Here is a 7365-nt window from a genome sequence, read left to right on the forward strand (position 1 = left end):
AGCCAGCAGCTGGCTCTGCAGACACCTCACAGAACCCTGTGAGGGGGCTTTATTTTGGTGAATTTATCACAGTAAGTGATCTGACTCTGACTTGTCTAGGCTTGAAGCCCTGAAGCTTTAGTCATTTCATGAAATGGATGCATTTCTTTGTGATGGTTTCATGTAAACCATGTTCACAAGGTTGAGATCCAAAATGTAGTGCCAATGTACTAATTTTTAATGGGAAGTGGCGTTGTCATACTAGTTAGAAAGCTATAGTCTCTGATCTTTCTTTAGATAATTGAACATGAGATGTAAGATGATAACCTGAAGCTTATTTGATGAATATGAAATCAGTACAAAGGGAATTGGTTAAATAAACCATTCCTTAACTGTTAATGCATTCAGAACACAGTCAACTTAACTGGCCTGAGAGCTTTTCTTCTCTCTTTTATATCTCTTCTTGTTAGTCATTGTGTTCTAAGCTTGCTTAGCCATTTAAGGTTCATAGTCCCTCATTTCGCAGTCTCAGGGAAAACTGTAATCCTTCATGTACTGACTTCAAGAGAATTTTACTTTTAACTTTCACTGGTTATCATTTGAGCTTCCCTGGTGCCTCAGACAGTAAAGAATCCACCTGCAACGTGGGAGACCTGGGTTTGATTGCTGGGATGGGAAGATCCCCTGGAGGAGGGAAAGGCTAAAATGTAGTGTTAGTCGCTCAGTCATGTCTGACTCTTTGTGACCCCATGGACCATAGCCTGCCAGAGAATCCTTTGTCCACGGGATTCTCCAGGCTAGAATACTGGAGTGGGTAGTTATTCCCTTCTCCAGGGGATCTTCCCAAACCAGGGATTGAACCTGGGTCTCCCACATTGCAGGCAGATTCTCGACTGTCTGAGCCACCAGGGAATATCATTTATAAACTAAAATATAAATTAAGATTACAAGTACAGTTTTTAAAACATATATAGGTAGCACATAGAAGTCACAAGTATTCTCCGAATACCTGCAAGTTAAGCAAATTAAGTAATACTGAACTTCTGAAAAAACGAGTGGACTATTCTCCACTATTAAAGAAAACTAGGAAGTGATTCATCTTATCTCAGTTTTTGTTAAGTGGGATTTCCTGAGGGTGTTCAAGGTAAAACGGTTGGTTGCAGAGGAGTCTGTGTTTGAGGGGAGGCAAGCATGGTCCAGTTTGAAGGAGAATCCTTTGCTCAGGTAAAGGGGAGAGGAGTGAACTTATATTTCTGAGAAGAGAAGCAAGAAAGAGGGAACCTGTTTGTTGGGAGGGAAGGTTTTCCAAATGCAGTGGGAAGGATACATGCTTTGAAGTCATACAAACTTGTGCTTGAATCCCATCTTATCACTTACCAATAGGGTAATGGTCGACATTTGCACAGCTTCTCTGCTTGAGTCTTATCAGTATAATGAGGGAAGAAGACATCTAGGTTACAGCATTTATTATAACATCAAAGGAAGTCACATGGACTAAGTGCCTAAACCACTGTGGTGTTCAAATGCTGCTTTCCTTCTCTTCCTAACCCATGACGTTTAATTGTAACCAGATTAGAAAAGAGGACTTCCAGGGTAAGACCTTTTTATTCTAGTTGATTGAAAATTTCTCTTCTCTTAATGTGATCACCCTGGTAAAAAAAAACTAGAGAAGAGCTCTTTCACGCCTTGTCTGCAGACATCCCTGCCGGCAGTCTCTTTCCCTGATTCGCTTAGTGTACTTACCCTTGCTGTGATCACTGATAAGAGAGGAGATTGGTTCAATTTGGCGATGAGGGGGATATTTCACTGTCCTACAGTGGCAGTAATGCCCCTTCTGCCCTTGGGGAGAGAGATTATAAGGGTTACTGAGTTGGTTGAAAGTTTCATCTATGTGGCTTTGTCCTTTTCCACTTGTATCCATTTAATATAAAGCTTTTTCTTTTTTAAATTTCTTCTTTTTTAAAATACTCAATGGCATTCAAGGCTGGGGTCTGGAAGTAGTTCATTTCATACATTGTTATATTCTCATTTGTTTTTCAGATCTTTCAAAATTGGTCTGGTTATCTTAGCTTTTCTTTCTTTCTTTCTTTTTTTTTTTAAGAATTAAGTAACTTGTGGAGCCTTTGGTTCTTAGACTTCTTTATCTTCTGGATGTTCTCTGAATGCCATAAATACAATATTATAGTGAATCAACATTTTTTTCACCATAGAGAATCAAATCTAATCTCACTAAAGTCGTTTTTCAAATGTAAGAGCCAATGCTGCGGGCCGAGGGCATGAAATGAGAGTAGGAAAACAAGGGTATAAAATAAGGCAGATTGTTTTCTAACAGGAATATAGACATATAATTAAAATGATTTTCAAGTTGCAGGCACAGCCTAGATTTGACTGTATCCAGGAGGGCAAGGGACACAATGAATGCCTTGTTTCTTTGGCTAATAGTGAAAACATCTCATTAAAAAAGTACGTTTTCAACAGTAATGTCCTAAACTGCAAAGCCAATCACCCAAACAGAAGATAATCTGGGCAAAATGTGGTTACTAGATACCTGTAAAGAAATCTAATTTGGAAAAAAAAAGCTAATTTCTTGATTTTCTGCAGTTACTAAAGAGACCTCAAAGAATATACATTTGTAGTTGAATTTAAGTTGTAGAAACTCTGGGAAAGTTTTTCAAGTTGTTTTTATATAATACGCTGAGTGAATCAGAGGCGAGAAATGTTCTAAATCAATAACCAGCATTCGAATGTGACTTTTATATAATTTCTCAAGAGGAGATCTGGAGGCCCAGTGCATTGTAACTTCCAGTCAAGCCCAGACACTTGTCACCTTGTTCTCTCAAGAGAAGGGCTTGAACACATGGGGATGACAAAAGGCTACCCACTTGGGAGTTATTGATTTTCACATGTTATTTTCCCTTCTGCTTGCCTCTCCCACTAATTTCTCACTCCCTGCTATTTCTTTCACTGCCAGCATGGCAGAGAAAAAAAATGTGGTTATTGGCACATATTGGTGGGTATTGTACCTATTGGAACTTTGAACAAGTTCCTATTTCTGTTCACAGTGCGGGAGTGCACACAGAGCGCAGAAGTGCTTCTATGGTCCTAATGGTCTCTTGGTCAGAAAATGACTGGTATCCAGCTGAATTTTGAAATTGTTATTTAGAATGACCTTTAAATGCATTTGCTTTACAGATAATTAGAATTTAAATTAGATTTCAGAAAGCCAGCAAAACGAGGTGGTTAAGGCATAAGCCCTGGAACAGAATCTTGATTCTACATCTTATTAAGTATGTAACATTGGGTAAATGACTTACCCTCTTTGTGTCTTCCTTTCTTGATTTGTATAATGAGGATAATCCTGGTGTCTACCCGATAGGCTTGCTGTGGGTCAAATATATGGATATGTAGAGTATTTAGAGTATGCTTGGATCATGATACATACAATCTAATTGTTTACTCTCACAGGACCACAATCCCTTATTTGCAAACTTAAAAAAAACCAAGGCCTATTGCAGTGAACTCATTAAGTGGTAAGATCCGACTGGAAATGACCTGTGGCAATTTACAGGTGCACTTTCCCCTCCTTTGTGTAAATACAGTTGTCCCTTGGTGTCTGCAGGTACTAGTTTCAGGCCCTGCTGTGAATACCAAAATTCTTGGATGCTTAAGTCTCTAATATAAAATGGGGTGCTGCTGCTGCTGCTAAGTTGCTTCAGTCGTGTCCGACTCTGTGCGACCCCATAGACGGCAGCCCACCAGGCTCCCCCGTCCCTGGGATTCTCCAGGCAAGAACACTGGAGTGGGTTGCCATTTCCTTCTCCAATGCATGAAAGTGAAAAGTGAAAGTGAAGTTGCTCAGTCGTGTCCGACTCTTCAACTCTTCGCAACCCCATGGACTACAGCCTACCAGGCTTCTCCGTCCATGGGATTTTCCAGGCAAGAGTACTGGAGTGGGTGCCATTGCCTTCTCCGTAAAATGGGGTAGTACTTGCATATAACCTATACATATCCTCCCATATACTTAAAAGCATCACTAGATTACTTACAGTACCTAACCTAATATAAATACTTTGCATATAGTTACCAGCCTGTGGCAAATTCAAGTTTTTATTTTTATAACTTTCTAGGTTTTTTTAAAAAGGATATTGTTAGTCTGTGGTTGATTGGATCCCAGATGCAGAACCCATGGATACAGAGGGCTTATATATTAATGACTGAAGAATTATTAATATGTTTGATTAAAAGCACCTGACAGCCTCCATTAAAGTTGTTACATAAGATAGCCATGATTTTCTTAAACCTGAGACATTCTGAATTCCAAAAAATATCAAGTCCCAAAGGTTTTGCAGGGGGATAGTAGATCTGTGTAGCTATTATTTCAAGTGGTAGAGTAGTAGATGCAATCTTGTTTTTGATTTGTTGGGCACAAAACAAATGATTTGAAAATGTAGAAACTTTCTTTTTTAAAAAATGTATTTGTTGAAGTGTGGTTGATTTACAGTGTTATATTAATACCTGCTGTACAGCAAAGTGATCAGTTGTGCATGTATGTACATTCTTGTTCATATTCTTTAACATTGTGGTTTATCTCAGGATATGAATATATTGATAGTTCCCTGTGCTGTGCACTGGGCCCTTGCTGTCTGTCATTCTATACGGAAGCTTGCACCTGCTAATCCCAGACTCCCAGCCCATCCCTCCCCTATGTCCCTTCCCCTTGGCAACCGTAAGTCTGTTCTTTATGTCTGTGAGTCTGTTTCTTTTTCGTAGATAAGTTCATTTGTGTCACATTTTAGACTGAATGTGGACGTTTTCGTAACTCAGTAGAGTTACGTGACACATGAGATATCAATAGTAATACATGAGATTGGGGAATGGGTATTCTGGTTCATCAGATATTCTAATTAGTGTAGAGTTGCTATATATATACATATAATATCCATGGATAGTATAAATTAAAAAAATATTTATTTGCTTATTTGACTGCATCCGGTATTAGTTGTAGCATCTGGACTCCAGAGCGTGGGCTTCAGTAATTGTGGCATACGGGCTCTCTAGCTTTGGGCACATGAGCTTTGTTGCTCCATGATATATGGAATCTTAGTTCCTGGACTAAGGATCGAACCCATGTCTCCTGCGTTGCCAGATGAATTTTTAACCACTGGACCACCAGGAAAGTCCCTGGATTATAAATATTTAAAGTTTGTATTGGGTGTTCAGTAAGTGCAGCCTGTGTTTATTGAGTACTTTCTTGTGCCAAATACTGTATTAAGCAATTTACATTGATTTTTATTTACTCTTCTCAACAGCTCTATAAAGCAAGTTTGATCACCATCTCACTTTAGACAAAAATTAAGAGGTCACACAGGTGGTTAGTAAAACTCTAACCTAAGTTTGGGCACTCTAGAACCTGTGCCCTTATCTATGAATTGATTATTCTTTGGTGATTTAAAATTTGTCACCCATGATATTCTTGTGTTCCAAAGACATCATTAGGAACACTAATAATAGCATTTATTATGCCTTTACTACATCCAGTTGTGCTAAAAGTAGAATCATGACTCAGCTGTGAATGAGTGACAGTTTAAAGTGTTGATTCAAAACATCTCAACAAACATTGTTTCATTATATTTATTTAGTCATTAGATTCATTACTCTGTGATTTATGATTCAGGATGAAAGACGAATAAAATAGGTCATCTTTTTAAGAGATTATAATTCCAGGGTAAGTGGTTCCCCACAGGTTAATAGATATACTTAACTTTTTATTTCAATTTAGAGTTAATAATGAGCTAGTTCACATAAAATGTAAAAATCTTACAGCTGTATAGGTCTATTATTCCCCAACAAATCTTTATGTAATAATTTTCATATGTATTACCTCTATTACCTCACAAGAAAATCTCATAATTTTTGACCTAAACACCTAGGTATATTCTAACACATATAATTTTAGAGAAATTAAGTGAGGAAATAATATTTTATATTAGCTCAGATATTTAATTTATACCCAAGTATTTTTATTCCTTTTTGAAGATCTGAATTTTTCATTTCCCTTCAGCCTGAAGAATTTTATTTAGCATTTCGGCATATCTGTTAGGTGACAAATGTTCTTAGTTTTCTTTTATTTGAAAACATTATTTCACCTTAGTTTTTGAAAGATGTGTTTGCTGCATATGGAATTCTGGACTGACAATTTCTTCTTTCAACACCCGGAAGATACTTTTATGAAATTCTGGCCTCTGTAGTTCAGATTGAAAAGTCTGTAATCATTGGGATTATTTTCTCCCGTCTAACTGTGTCATTTTTTTTCTGACTGCTTGCAAGATTTTTCTTTTTCTTTGATTTTCAGCAGTTAGATTATGATGTTTCTACATACAGCTTTTTAAATATTTATTATGTTCAGGGTTCACCAACCTTTTATTTTTAGGCATTTCACCAAATTTGGAAAAATTTTGGTTATTCTTTCAAATACTTTTTGGCCATACTTCTTCTCATCCTGGGCTTCCAATACATGTGTTAGATCTTTTGACATTGAGGCTCTATTAATTTTCTTCTAAATTTTTTGGGTTATTTTTCAGATTGGATAATTTCTATTGTATCATCAAGCTGTTTTCTCTGTCATCTCTATTATTCAAGCCTATCCAAGGATATTTTTTAATTTGAGATTTCATTTTCAGTTTTAGAATTTATTAGTTTCTTTTGCATAATTTCTATATCTTCAATGAGATTCCCTAACTTTTCATTCATTCAGTTCAGTTCAGTTCAGTTGCTCAGTCATGTCCGACTCTTTGCTACCCCTTGAATCACAGCATGCCAGGCCTCCCTGTCTATCACCAACTCCCAGAGTTCACTCATGTCCATCCAGTTGATGGACATGTCCATCTAGTTGATGATGCCATCCAGCCATCTCATCCTCTGTCATCTCCTTCTCCTCCTGACCCCAATACCTCCCAGCATTAGGGTCTTTTCCAATGAGTCAACTCTTCACATGAGGTGGCCTAAGTATTGGAGTTTCAGCTTCAGCATCAGTCCTTCCAATGAATACCCAGGACTAATCTCCTTTAGGATGGACTGGTTGGATCTCCTTGCAGTCCAAGGGACTCTCAAGAGTCTTCTCCAACACCACAGTTCAAAAGCATCAGTTCTTTGGTGCTCAGCTTTCTTCACAGTCCAACTCTCACATCCATACATGACCACAGGAAAAACCATAGCCTTGACCAGACGGAGCTTTGTTGGCAAAGTAATATCTCTGCTTTTGAATATGCTATCTAGGTTGGTCATAACTTTCCCTCCAAGGAGTAAGCGTCTTTTAATTTAATGGCTGCAGTCACCATCTGCAGTGATTTTGGAGCCCAAAAAAATAAAGTCTGACACTGTTTCCAT

This window comes from Bison bison, unplaced genomic scaffold, assembly GCF_000754665.1.
Source record: "Bison bison bison isolate TAMUID 2011002044 unplaced genomic scaffold, Bison_UMD1.0 scf7180017864134, whole genome shotgun sequence".
Taxonomy (NCBI): domain Eukaryota; kingdom Metazoa; phylum Chordata; class Mammalia; order Artiodactyla; family Bovidae; genus Bison; species Bison bison.